The sequence below is a fragment of the Lepeophtheirus salmonis genome, chromosome 6 (genome assembly GCF_016086655.4).
Source record: "Lepeophtheirus salmonis chromosome 6, UVic_Lsal_1.4, whole genome shotgun sequence".
Classification (NCBI taxonomy): Eukaryota; Metazoa; Arthropoda; class Copepoda; order Siphonostomatoida; family Caligidae; genus Lepeophtheirus; species Lepeophtheirus salmonis.
In genome coordinates this window covers 9,429,236-9,443,834 of record NC_052136.2, presented here as the reverse complement: position 1 = coordinate 9,443,834, position 14,599 = coordinate 9,429,236, and positions in this window count along the sequence as shown.

Genomic DNA, 14,599 nt, shown 5'->3' with positions numbered 1-14,599 from the left:
TGAATATGCATTAAATTAACATGCTGCTCTATCCAATTTTGAGATAAAAAGAGAAGATATGACGTGCGGGCAAAAATATACAGTGTACCCCTACTTTGTTAATTTTATCGTATCTTGCAACCTTTGATCCAACAATAAACAAGTGAAAAGTGCCTAACATGAATTGGCAGACCGCAATTCTCAACAACTATATAAAGACTACACAAATTTTGTTGGGAATTGTTCAGAGCAACTTTCATTATCCAATTTTTGTGGTATAGTACAATTATAAATGCATGGGTACTCTGGTACCTTTGTATGTCTGGTATCAGGGGGGTCCCCAGGATTATATTTTTATTGAGGGCCCCCTCAATAAATGTTTTTTTTTTTTTTTTTTTTTTGGCAAAAAATATCAAAAATTGAATTTAAAAAATTAAATTTGTTGCAAAAAAAATTAAAAATTCAAGATTCATAGCTATTTACAAAGAATTATATTTATAAAAAGATATTTCAAAAATTAAATGTTTTGGAAAAAAATTCAAAAAATGAAATTCCACATATTTAATTTTTACAAAAATACGTTGTTATTCACAGAAAATTATATTTTTTCGAAAAAAACTTCAAATGTTAAATTTTTTCAAAAAAAAACAAAAAAATTAAGCATTAAATTAAAAAAAAAAATTTAAAAAATCCACAAATGTTCACTGAAAATTTAATTTTTCCAAAAAAATTTCAAATATTAAATTTTTTGCTTTGCAGTATAATTTGCCAAAATTATTTTTTTTTTAAGAAAATAAATCTGTAAAAAAAATTCTAGTAAAAAGTAAAGATTCCCATATTTTTTTGGGGGGGGAGGAGGGCTCCAGCCCACCGTCTTCGGATGCCCCTGGGTATACTGAGCTATGAACACTAATAGATAGATACATTTGACAAAATACTTGATTGATGTGTTTTATTGCTCTTACGTAATTGAACCAAAATTCGTATTGTATTTCAATCATGTTTCTAGGATACCATTTATTTATAATAATATTGGAATCACGTTACTTCTTTACACACATGGGTAATACATATGTGGATGGACTCAAGGATGAAGAAAATTAATTAGAATCTGCATCAAATTAATGAATATGACTGAATGATGGAACCATAAAATATTGATTCTCCTCTAACAAATCAATACTCTTTTTCTATTGTGTTTTAAAAATAATTTTCTTTGATGAGGAAAGAAAGACAGATTGATGAAGCATCTATATGTTTGTTCAGAAATGAGTTTCAATAATAACCTCAAACCTTTCTCCATTTACTTGGAAAATCCCTTTTACTATCATTTTTATTTATTTATGCTTATAAAAGGATACTATGAATAAGTCCTCAGTCCAAATAATGTTTTTGTATTTTTAACCCTCCAAATTATTAATCAAAAGGCTTTTCAAATTAGCTGGAAATATTAGTAGATCAGTATTGTTTCTTTCCATCATTTTCTCTTAATCTTCATGTAAAAAGGATTAGTTGAGCAATACATGTCGTACAGACATACATAGGTGACAAAATTAACTCTCTTAATCTTTCTTCTTCCGAAAAGAAAGAAAGAAAAAGGTCCAAATTATCAAGTACAGGGATTCTGAATTTGGTGGCCCTCGGTCCATGTCCGGCCCACGAGTTCATTTTATACGGGCCGCGAAAATGATTTAATTACAATAAATAATAAATGCATTGGATGTAGGTATAATTGAACTAAATTGTGTTTTTATGGCTGACTGGCATTCACTACCCAACAATCTCGGGAGGAAGTAAATCAATTTCCAAAAAAGTTTTCTAATGGTCCTATGTGATATCCTCCTTTTTTTCATATCAACACATTACATCAACCAACATTACTTTCACGCTAAATTATTAACGAGTAATCCAACCACCGACTTCCGTGTTCCCTAGTTTGATTGGTTTGATCCTATATATTTATTAAGGATGCCAGCATATTTTCCCTGAGATGAATGTAGTTAAAAGTAAATATACTAAACTCACTCTAGAATGGGAATATATCAAAACTTTTAATTTGGAGATTGTTTTAAGGGTAAAAAATGACTCTGAACGATGATAGTCCCGAATTACTAAATTCCCAGATATTTCATAATTCAGATGACTGAGAGAAAAACTGAGATCAGTTTTGGATTGTACGCTCAAAGATAAATTTATATTGAACGCCCAATGAAGCACCTATAACAAATCAAAAAATGAATATTTGATTATGATTAATATAACTTCACGTTCTAATGTGCGAAACATGAACTAATTGTGAATTTTTAAGAATATGAGATTAGCACTACCTAAAAGTATATTTCTGCTTATTTAAATAGAAAATAAACTATTTTAAATTGAAAGTATTAATTATTTAACTATTGCAGATTAATCGGTAATCGATCAAATTGCTTCGGTGCATGATAGACTTTCATTAAAATAAATATGCATGTATCTTTTTCTGAAATAAAGAAAATTGTTTGAAAGTAAGTAAAGCTGAGGGAAGAATTGAAGAAAAAATTCATATTTTTCTTTTGGAACTCATATTAAATCGAATAAATTTTAGGCGTTAATGATACTTTTTTTAAAGACCAACTTCAAAAAATTTTCAAGTTACTAAGGATTCCTTCCTAATAATTAATTAATTATGGATAATTGTTGAAAGCATAACAAGAACTTATTCGAGTGGTTCAAGCAATCAACATTTTGAGCGTTAATAAAGAATTCGAATAATTTTGGACATCTTACAAAAATTGCAGGGCAAAACCGTACTAAGGGACAAAAAATGTATTATTGTGTGTGATCAAAATAACTTTAAAAATGGCCTGAGCATTTAGCTATAAATAATTGTTTTATATAATCATTAAAAAATTGTATGCTCAACTTATACACATATATGTTAACAGTTGCATGTACAATTATATTTTTTTGAAATTGCCGGATCAAAATAAAATTAAAACATTGAATTGCATCATTTCTTAAAAGATATTCCTTTAAATATATAGTGCTTGATTTATCTACATAAAAAAGTACCTTATTAAAACTATAAATAGTAACTTTTCTAAGAAATGTGATTAGCCAATGAGTCACTTTAATAATCCATCTAGGGGTTTTTTTTCATTAAGGAAAATTTGTGGGAAGTTTTACGTAATACTCTAACGTCCTTTACTATTAAAAATAATTTTTGGAGTGAAAGATAATTTTTTTCTGATTGCTAATACTATTATCTCATTAAAATAAAAATGTACGCTTTATTTTTTGTTAGCTGTCGACTTTTCTGCTTCTTTCCCCCCAATCATAATCAGTGTTCTTAACATTGATTGGTTGGATTCAAATTATCTCTTGTTAAAGTGCCTTGAATAATTATTGAATTATAACTATAACTACAGTTTGAGAGCCTGACACATAAGATTTCAACTTATTTAAACTGAATTAAATTGATTTTTTTTAACCTGAGCCTCCCTGCTGGTTCTAGCCTCGGGAATCCCCTGAAAATATCCTCCAGAGGATAATTTAACCATGAGTTACATGACAAAACTTGCACCAATGTATAGACTGACAAAAGAAATCGCTCGGAAAACTTGAGGTCAGACCCCTTACAAATTATCCTGAAAACCCGTAATATTGACAAAAAAGTCAATGTTCTAGGTGACATAAATAGTTTCTGGGAGTCAAACCTAATGTACTTTATTGGTGAAATGTTCCGTGCTCTCAGACTATTAGTATGAATGGACCAATTTTGTGCTTTTTTAAACTCTTTTTGGGAAATGTTGCAAGATACAATAAAGGTATTGACGTGCGAACCCCTTGGGTTGTGAATATTTTGGACACAAAGTATTCGTAATCATCATGAATTAGGTAGACATGTTATTGGTAGCAAGTTCTCTTGCTATAATATATCTTCCAAAAAGGTCATACATTCTCATCTCAGAGAACAATTATACGTGAGTCATTATGCTTGCAAAGTCAAGTTGATTAAATTATTAACGTAAAATTGATAATAATAAAGACTGGGTTATTATAATGGACATAGGAGGTTTTTCATTTCCTAGGAAATTGTGATTCAGTGGGATCCCAGAAAATTCTAGAATGAGAAAGTAAATAATTCATGCTGTAAAGTTCCTTTATTTGTTATATACAAGGGAAATGAGAAAAGCTCTCGGCCTGACAATGAAAGACTACAACTGTGACAACACTTTTCATCCAGCAAAAAAATGTATCGATCACTTTTTAACCCATGTTTCATTCGTGGTTCTAAATTGCCGCACCAAAATAAGTTGAATACCTGTTGAACCTTTCCAAAATTGCTGCAAAAATTGTATGGGGATTTGATTTGATCATCCTTCTGAAAAGGCAGTACCCATCTGGTCCAGAGCTGTTGCAACAACAATACTTCGTTCAAGATGTTTTGCCTTCCTTCTTCCGATATACTCACATCCGCTTTCGTCTATTGTTAAAACGATATCCTCTACTTTTTCTATGGCTTCCTGTGTGGTTGGAATTTTTCGCCGTCTTTTGCATGGATCATCTTTAAGGAATGTTAAACCACCTTTAAATTCAGTTGCTCACTTTTTGACAAATGACATATAACTTTTTTAACTTAGGATGAATCTCCTTACGTGTTAATCCATCAAAAATGACTTTTTTTATAATTGTACGTTATTCTATTTTTTCCATTTTAACCAAAAAAGACGAAATATGTTTACTGAAACGGTTCACGTAAACAAACTACATGACTCAGCCAGTTGAAACAGGTCATAACAAGGTATGATCCTTTCACTCAGCAGGAAACATACCTTATTGCCAATTGCAACACCATAGAATCGAGAACTTTTCACTTACCCCAAGTATTTTATGAAGAAAACATAAATTTTATGCTAGTATTTATCATCTGTATTTTCATTAAAGGTCCACAATTAATTCATATATCCTACATAAAAAGACTAAGTTATATAAATTAAATATTTATTTGTGGGGTTTGCTTTATAGGTAGGTGCATAGTTTGGCTTTCTTTTTTTTCGATAAACATAGCAATTAATTTGCAACGTAGCATAAATGAATAACTTAATTTTGTAAAGATAAGAATGGTTTATTTTATAATTGCCATTTTTTAAGAAAAAACCAAGCCTTTAAGGTCCTTTTTGATAAATGTTGTTCATATTTTATTGAACGGCGTCCTGATAAATCCCAAAATGAAACTGTAAGCAATAAATCCGTGAAATTTACATTAAAGTTATTTGATATTTTAAGAATTAAAAAAACAACTAGACGTACAAGATCCAAAATTAGTTAATGTTTCCTACGTAAGAAGGTGAAGTTATATTAATTAAATATTTCTTTGTTAGTTTGTTAAAGATGTTTATTTGAGCATCCTCACTTTTTGTCAAATCACATAACATATTTGCACTCTAGTATAAATGGATAAAAACTATATCTCAAGTGAATCTACCATATTAAATATATTCAACTTTTCACTTAATGAATTATAAATATTATATATTTAAGCTAATATTATGAAATAATTAAATGCAAGACTTTCCCAGAAAAATATACTTTTTGTGGATTTTTTTATAATTGTAAAACTCCAAGAAATCCCGAGAGAGAAACTCTAATGGGCAATATGATTATTATCTACAGATGATGTTTTGTGGATAATAGTTTTGCATTCTACATCCTTTCCCCTAGGAGCTTAAAAAAAAAGCTAATTTCTGACTGCTCTAATTATATTTAAAAGTATAAAAGTAAGCAAAATATAAATTAATTAAAAAGTTCAATGTATTTTCTTAAATCAACTTTAGTCAATGAGAAGAAAAATACAGCAAAATAGGGGAGAACATATCTAGTTGGTGCAAGGGATATGATGAAATTCTTCCAATTTTTATCAGTTGTACAACAACACTTTCGTGGAATAAGCAGTGTTGCATTAGCTTCGGATCTTTGAAGGATGTGCACATACCCATTCTTGAGCTGTGACAAAAATAATATTTTTTTTTTATATTTATTAATTTTCTTCTAAAACTCCAGTAAAAACTCAAGTTCGTAAAATCTTTTTATTTATTGAAAATAAATTATTTTTAGTTAATTTAAGAGATAAATACGTCCAGAGAGCTATAAAAAAAGTGGATGGAAAGAGCCTTGTGAGAGTAGAGATGACAATTTTGACGCCAACAATGAAAGAAACCCTGTCCACCTTTGTAAGACTATTTATAATTATTATTTTGAACTATTTTTTGACACTTTTGCCCTCCCAGCCTTACTGACGGATGCCAACCCCATCGACGACTACACCTTTTGGGTGCTTCAACGTCTATGCTGTCAGCAAGCTCGAAACGTTGGACAGGGAGAAGGAAGAAGCTCTGTCAAAAATCCCAAACTGGACCCGGGGGAATTAAAGAAAAGTGACCAGGTCAATGACCTCAAGTCCATGAGGGTTTATGCAAGAGATCTCGGAGTTTCACACCAGATTGTCCAGAGAGCTATCAAAAAAGTAAGTGAAAAGTACCTTATGAGGGTGGAGAGGCCACTTTTGACACCAGCAATGAAAGAACCCCATCTCCTCTGTTGTAAGACTCTTTTGAATTATTCTTTTGAACTCTTTTGCCCACCCCAACATACCTGATGCCCAACCCCTCGAGTACAAACTTAGGGTGCATGTTGAGTGGAAGGAGTGCAGTGCCTTTCATACAATCAACGATGCCCACAAAGCCACTGTCAGTCAGCAATGGGACGCCATGAGAGAGGATTATATCCAAAGCAGATAATAAGCCTTCTGCCGCCACCTGGAAGCTATAATTGTCACTAAGGGTGGCTACATTAATTATTAAGAGAGCTCAGACCCACATCTATTTGTAGTATTAATTTTGTTGGAATTATATTTGAATTAGTAAATTATATCTTGTTGAAGTTTAAAATTCAAAGGAGATCATTCGGTAGAGTTAATTAATTCAGTGAGATTTTAGTATGATGAAAAGTCCTTGGTATTTTGGACATGTTAAAAAAAGAAACCGAACATCAACATGGTATCCCTGAAAATTTGAAGCATGTATTGGAGGAGAGCAGATTAGCTGTCATGACGTTTTATTATATCAGCTACAATCAGCTGTGACGAAGGAAGAAAAGGAAATAAACAAGGACTTTGGTAAGAATTATTCCGATGTTGATACTCAATTCTATTCTGAGTCCAACAAAGACTCGTATATTATAACTACATCTTTTATTAGCACATCGAACGTTCAATCAGGGTTTGAATAATAATATAATAAAAAATGGAGTTTACTGAATTTTATTCTTCAGATTACCAATTAAAAAAAAAAAAAATAGGCCAGTAAAAAAGTTCAAAATTCACACAATTTACAAAAATGAACATTAGTGTTTGGGGGGAAATTGGGTCAGCAAACAGCAAAAAAAAAAAAAAAAAAAAAGACAAAAAACATTCAAATATAAATTTAAAATTCTCGTAATCTTACTTACCAATTTATGATATCACTTTAATTATGTTAAATTAAATAATGTTAATTTATTATTTATTTTCTATGTTACATATATGTAGATTCTATGGAATCAAGAAAAAACACCTAAACCCCAATTTGTGATATGTTTAAAACTATATTTAGCTATATTTTATATTTGATATGTCCTCCTTTACAAGAAACTACAGGCTAGACACAACAGATCGGCAGCTCTTGACGACGAAGCCCGTGTCTATGACGTGATGGAAGTTCGGAGCGAATCCTACTTTGGATGAGAGGTGCAGCAGATATTCTTCTACAAGACTCCACAAACTAAGACTGAGGTCAAGGTTGTAGGAGGGTTACATAGAGGCAGGCAAGAAAGTCAGCTATATTGTTACTATATAAGTTTTTTGAACTATTCTTGGCTGAGTGAAAAAGAGAACCCCCACCCAAAAAAAAAAATACTTTTGCTTTTTTTTGTTGCGGTCCCCACATTTTTACATTGAGACATGGTATAAAAAACAAAACTTGTTTAATATTGTTTCAGCTATCGTTTGGTTTCGTAATGAAATCTCATTATTAACAAAAACGGCGATAAAATCGTAATTTAATCCTGTTATTAGTTTTGAGTCCCCACTCGAAATGTATAATTTATTGTAAATGAGGGGACTCCTTAGGGGGTTGTCTCCCCCAACTAAAGGAATGTTTGCTTTTTACTAGAATTTTTTTTTTAATGAGAATAAATAAAATTTGTGCGATTTTTTTATTATTATTAATCCCTGCGGACGCCCCTGTAAATGTTTATACAACATAAATAAGTTAACTAGTTTATTATATTATTTGAAATATATTTAGTGAAATTAAATTTTGCTGAAAAAATTGTCAATATTTAAATTGCTATTACAGCTTAAGTACTACGTTATGAAATTGGTTCCAGAAGTTGCAAATTGTTTCGAATTTTAATTTTGTTTTTATGAACTGAGTGATTACATAAAATACTACGTAAGCCTTCAGTTGGATAATTATTGATTCAGTTATCGAGAGTTTTTAGATTAAAATAAAGTTTGATTATGTTGGATCGATAAAATCTCCATTATTGGATCATGAATTATTTCAATATTAGATGAAGATCCCTGATATTATCAATAAAATGAAACTTTCTAACACTTTGCTCCCGAGTGTTATTTCATGCCAAAATGATCGCAAGATGTAGATGCTATTTATGAATAATCCAAGTTTATTTTTATTTTTTATAGTGTACCTTAGTATATGTAATTTACGAAAATATTCTTCTCTACTTCGCCACATGTCTGTAATTGTCCTTGAAAATTAGTGTAGGAAATTACAACAGTCTATTTTTTGAGAAGTAATATATCTGCATCAATTTTAGGATAATCGAAAAAAATTGGCAAGTTATTGATGTTGAAGTGAGGGTTCTAGGATGTTACGCCCTCTGCAGTTTCACCCTCATACATATATTATAGAATAAATGTATCTTCTACATATAATTTAAGATTTAAAATTAGTCTCCCCCCAATTGAAGTCCTTTGTAATGCCTTTTGCATTCAGTAGTGTAAAATTAGTGCATTTAATTCAATTTTAATATATTTTAAAATAGAACATTTCAAACAGTTCGCATTCATTATAATTAGAAGCAACAACTATTTCATATTAATTACTCAAATGCCATAATTTCATAATTAACTACAAAGGACTTCAAGTTGAAGTAAAGGAAGACCTTAAATTATATGTCGGATATACATTTATGCTATAATATATGTATGATGGCAAAACTTCCGCAGGGCGAAAGGGTAGTTACATTTCAGCTCCTGTTTTAGTCACACACTTGGATAAATATATGTATGTTAATCTTGATGAACATTAGGACAAAAAGATAAAAAACATTCTCATATTCTGCAATGTGTTCCATATACAAAAGTATAAAATAATAGAAACTTAAGTTTAAATCTTTGATTTTCATACAAACGGAAGATAAAAAAACTTCAAAAATAAACATTTTCCATTCGATTATGTATATTTACAAATTATATTTTAGAAAAAACAAGTAACAATTATTTACATATCCCAGTTTGCTCTTAAGAAAATGATTACATGTAGTAGATCCTCCATTCAATGATCAATTGATCCCTTCTGCTCACTTAAAAGGAACGAGATACCAGAGAACAATCATTCGATACTCAATTGTGATGATAGCATTGCCAATAATGTTTAAGAAGAGAACGAATGTCTGAGGAATACATTGAAGAATCTTTGTTTATTGCGTCAAAGGCTGTTTTTCCTCGGAGTTGATGTCCATTCTAAACATTTATGATTACATCCTTCAATACTATTTTTCTTGTGCTGGGATAAAATTTTGGATGAGTTCTCTTGGAACGTTTCGAAAGAATATTTAATTCTTGTCATTTATTATAGAGTCCAATTCCGTCAATATGCCTTCTTCTTTGTTAATGTGAAACATTTTTATTGCTGTTTCAATGATAACTTATCTGTCCAACATCTTATGAGATTCTTCTAGTAGAAGACAATATCTAGGATCGAGATAAACCCCTGCCAAGAATAGTGAATTTGACAAGTTCTTCTTTTTTTTTTGCCATGGAATTTTGAATTTCATAAGAATCTTTGAATCTCTACACATATTGAGTTTTGTTAAGTCAATAGTTTGTTTATTCTCGATAAAAGATTATGATGTTTATTCTGTGTTATTTTTTCATATATAATTAATGTAAAAATATATATGAAACTATGGAGTCCAAGTTCCCACCTCTCACAATGATTGACCATTGTAACTTAAACTATAAATCTATTATTATAATAACAATCAATAAATCATATATATATAATTGAAAACTCAGGCCTCTTCTCTTTGGTGGGAAATTCAAAAAAGAACAAAATTAAAGAATAAAATAATTTCTTCTTTCCCCACACCAATTTTAGAGTGTGAGCTAGGCTTCATCAATCACTCTCTTTTTTATTTATTGATATCCCAATCCCAGCCTACTTTAGTAAGAAAAATGACAGAGTGACGTCATATGAAAGGCGACATCTTGCAAAAAGTGTTAACACGCTGCATCATTGTATCTCCTCAGGGCAACGGTTTCGTTTGACTAATTATATTTAAATTCATATACCTATATTTGTTTTATTAGGTATTTTACAAAAAAGATAGTAGATATTACTAACTTCCGAATGATAATTTAACATAACAACCGTTTTTTTCTTTTCTAATTTTCCAACTAGTTTTTTAATTACAAAAATAATATCCTTGATTATTATATAATTCCTGGAGCAATATTCCTATAACTTTAATTTGTGATTTATTTTTCACTCACTAAAAAAATACAACTCTTATCGTGTAAATCAAGAAAACTCTTAAATATTTTATTCAATTTGCAAACGTGACATTTTAAAATATGTTCCAACTATTTGAATTATGTTGGTTTAGTTAAATATTGGTTGTATATCATAGTGTTGTGTCAGTTCTTATATAGGACCGAGGACTGCGGTCCGGTCCCATCCAGTCCCACAAGTCAATCCTTCAAGAAGGTAAAATTGATCCCTTGTGACGTCATTGTGGGCGTCTTTCCTTTTTTATTATTTGGTTATATAGTAACAAAAAATATATAACTATGTAAAATATATTATGTTCGTATTATTATGACAACTGGGATATTTTTGGCAAGATATGTGCAATAATCGTAATACATATCTCAAATATATTATTTGGCTTAATAAACCAATGACTTTTTGATGAAAAGTTCAAAGGACCAACAGGAATGGTGCCTAGACGGGATGGGACCAAATAAATAAGGACCAACGCAAGACTAAATGTACCTTAATTGGGGTTTCCGTTTTTTTAGTTAATTCGCTAATGTATTATAATTCTCCATTTCGGGCTTCCCATGGTCTTCATATTTCTATTGGCACTAACATCCGAACTTGCGATTCAAAAATTAAAAATATAGAACTATCAAATGATATTTATTGTTGAAGAAGTGGAAACGCCATTTAATTTTTTTAGTAGGTTATTATCTTAGAGATGAAATACATTGAGTGCTTACACGGAGCAAAAGCATGGGAAGTTTTTTGAAGTCTAAAGTTAGTTGTCGAAAACAATGGAAAATATATTTGCTTATACATCAATCACTCCCAATCTTGTATGAAATCATTCTATACTTCTATCAAAGGGAAGAATTCCATGAAAAAAAAATTAAATAAAAATAGAATCAAATGTAAAAAGCAGTGACGCACTTAAAAATATTAGATCGCTCTCTATGTCGTTAACATACTTATTTATTAATACTATAATTTGAATGTTTTGGTCAAAAAAACTTTTTTCTACATCATCATTCCATATTTTTATCTAAAACAAAAATTTAAGTCCTTATCCACAAGATGACGCCACTGCAATTAGCTATAGTATTAAAATATACCGAGTGTTGCAAAAAAAGAATACATTAATAGCTTAATTATGAATTTTCACTTTTATTAACATGTATTGAATTTGTTTTTATAAATTAAAGCTTAGATATTATATTTAGTTAACTAAGTTTTCATTCAATTTATTCTCCTTCGGCTTCAATAATGACCCTTAATTAGGGTCTAAAGGCAGCTCCTACATTGACGTTGTACTAGTTGACGGTTGACTACCTTCTTCCTGGTATTGATATTTTTGTGACGTCATCTAGAGGCTTTGAACTTAATTTGCAGTCAAAACGCTGGACTGTCGAGAGATCTCATTGTTTCTTTCAAAAAAGTAAAAAATACTTATGTTTTTTCTTTCAATCTCTTTGTCAGAAGGTGGTGTCACTATTTGTGGCTATGTAAACAAATTATTATTTAGTCAAGAACGCTTATGTGACATTGAAAATTAAGATAAATAATTTTTTTTCCTCTGAAATTCAATGATTATATGAATATTATAATAAAAGGTTTTGATGACTGCTTATCAATAAACATAATTTTTCATACTAAATAATTTTTCCATCATATAAAAGCGTTTCTTACGCAACACATTATTGACAATCATAACACATTCAAGAGTGTAATTTACTTAGAAGTAAACTCAGATAAAGCAATATATTACTATATTTTTCAAACTCTATATAACTTGGAAGGATAGATGTATATAAGTGTTCATTTTAATAACCCAATTCCATTTATTGGGTCGTGGGATTCAAAATTTTATTCTTCGTCATTAGAAATATTATTATTGCTCCCTATTTGTACAAACTTTTTATAGCTGTTAGCGTAAGAAATATTGAGGGAGAGCTAGAACGGATATGACTATAGGTTTTAAGAGACAGGGGCCACCCTAGAAAAAACAATTAATATTCGGTCTTTGATGTATATAATTAAGAATTCATCGATAAACAATTTTCCCGATTAGTCAGCAGTTTTTTCTGTTAAATACTAGATACAGTAAAATCAGGCCCAGTAAGTGGGAGTAATATTTATAACATTCTAAATTTTACTGGCAGCAATACCCTAGCCTTGTGCAGTCTCTCACACTAACAATTAGTTACTTTCTACCTGTCGGAAAAGGAGAATATATATGACTGCAGTTCCTGCGTTACCCTTAGCAAAAGCTTTAATACAAAATAGCGAAACCTGCCTGTTAGCTTAAGTAGATTCATGGTTAGAGATTTAAAAAAAAAAAAAATTTGAACATTGCATTATTTTGTAATCGGTAGCTGAAAATATTTTTTTATTTATTAAAGCTGTCATAATTATTATAGAAAAGAGAACAATAAAATAAGCATAGTGCGCGAAAAGAAGAAACGTACCTAAGATGAATTGTTGTGGAGTTAGTATAAGCTATATGTTCTTGTTGGGGCCGCAGTAGAATTGATGATCGACATTGGTGTAATTCCTTCCTGTATCATTGCTAGATACGGGTTGGGATTTTGTTTATTTCCTTCATATCATAGCTACTCCCAACTAATTTAATCTAATGTCATGCCAGCTTATCTTCTCTCCTCCCAAACATTCTTAAAATTATCAGGATGACCAGGTAAATTTACAGTTTATTTTTATTGACATACCAGAGTTTCATTTTACTATTTGAATTTATATTCGTGGTCGTACTGATATTTGTTTTCTCATGCAAGATCTCGCTTTTTATGATACCACTAATGGCTTCACTATATCTTTATTTGTCGTTATCCCTTATACCGTAATCAACTTTTCTGCCCTCAGTAGAATTGACAATGTTAATTAAGTTAAAAGGGTGAATTCATGGAGACTACGTTGTCAGTTATGGAGTGATATTCAACACTCCTACCGGACATATAAAAAAACTGTTCCTACTACCAATACCTTGTACAAATATGGATCATGTGGTGATTCGTTTCGCCACTTGGTCATGCTTTGACCTAAACTTCCGCTATTCTCTTCAATAGTCTCTTCTTACGTTTGTAAGAAATGTTTCAGCTTCTTTATCTTAATCAGTGATCTGGACGTTGATCAGTCGCTTTAGATTTAGCTCTTGTTAGGTTGTGAATAGTTGGGAAGAACTACCAACTCATTTTGGACCTTTCTTACTGTTTCCTTTTGTATAAAAGGTTACGTGATATAAATAAAGTTAACGACGTGCTGTAACTTTGTCCTTAATTTGTGCTATTTCTCTTTTTAAGTTTGCTACCTCCGCAACGAAGTTGAATGGAGGTTATACTTCAGGCTGTGTTTGTTTGTTCGATAGTCATCAGAGTTACAACTTATGTTACAAACCGATTTTGAATAAAGATTATATGTAGTCACAGTGGCCATTAAATTCCAAGAGTTCAAGGTTAAAGTTAGCACAAAACATTAAAGATGCATAATCCAACATGACTTGGTAACAAATTGAAATATATAGTTTAATTTGATTATAGGCGGAGGTTTGGGGCTCTATCAAGTGCCCATTCTACTTGTGAATGTTATCCTACATTCTCTTATAAATTAAATCAATGAATGTTTATGTTTTATAATTGCTAATATAGTTATTGGAGTGTTAAACCCTCAAGTTGTAAATCCTAACTTTTTTTTGTAGTTGCCAGAATCAATTAGTTTCCAATCAATTGGTGCGCTTCTATTTATATTGATTGTGAATTGTTAACAATTTAGCAAAACCAAATTCGAGTTCAAACAATTCA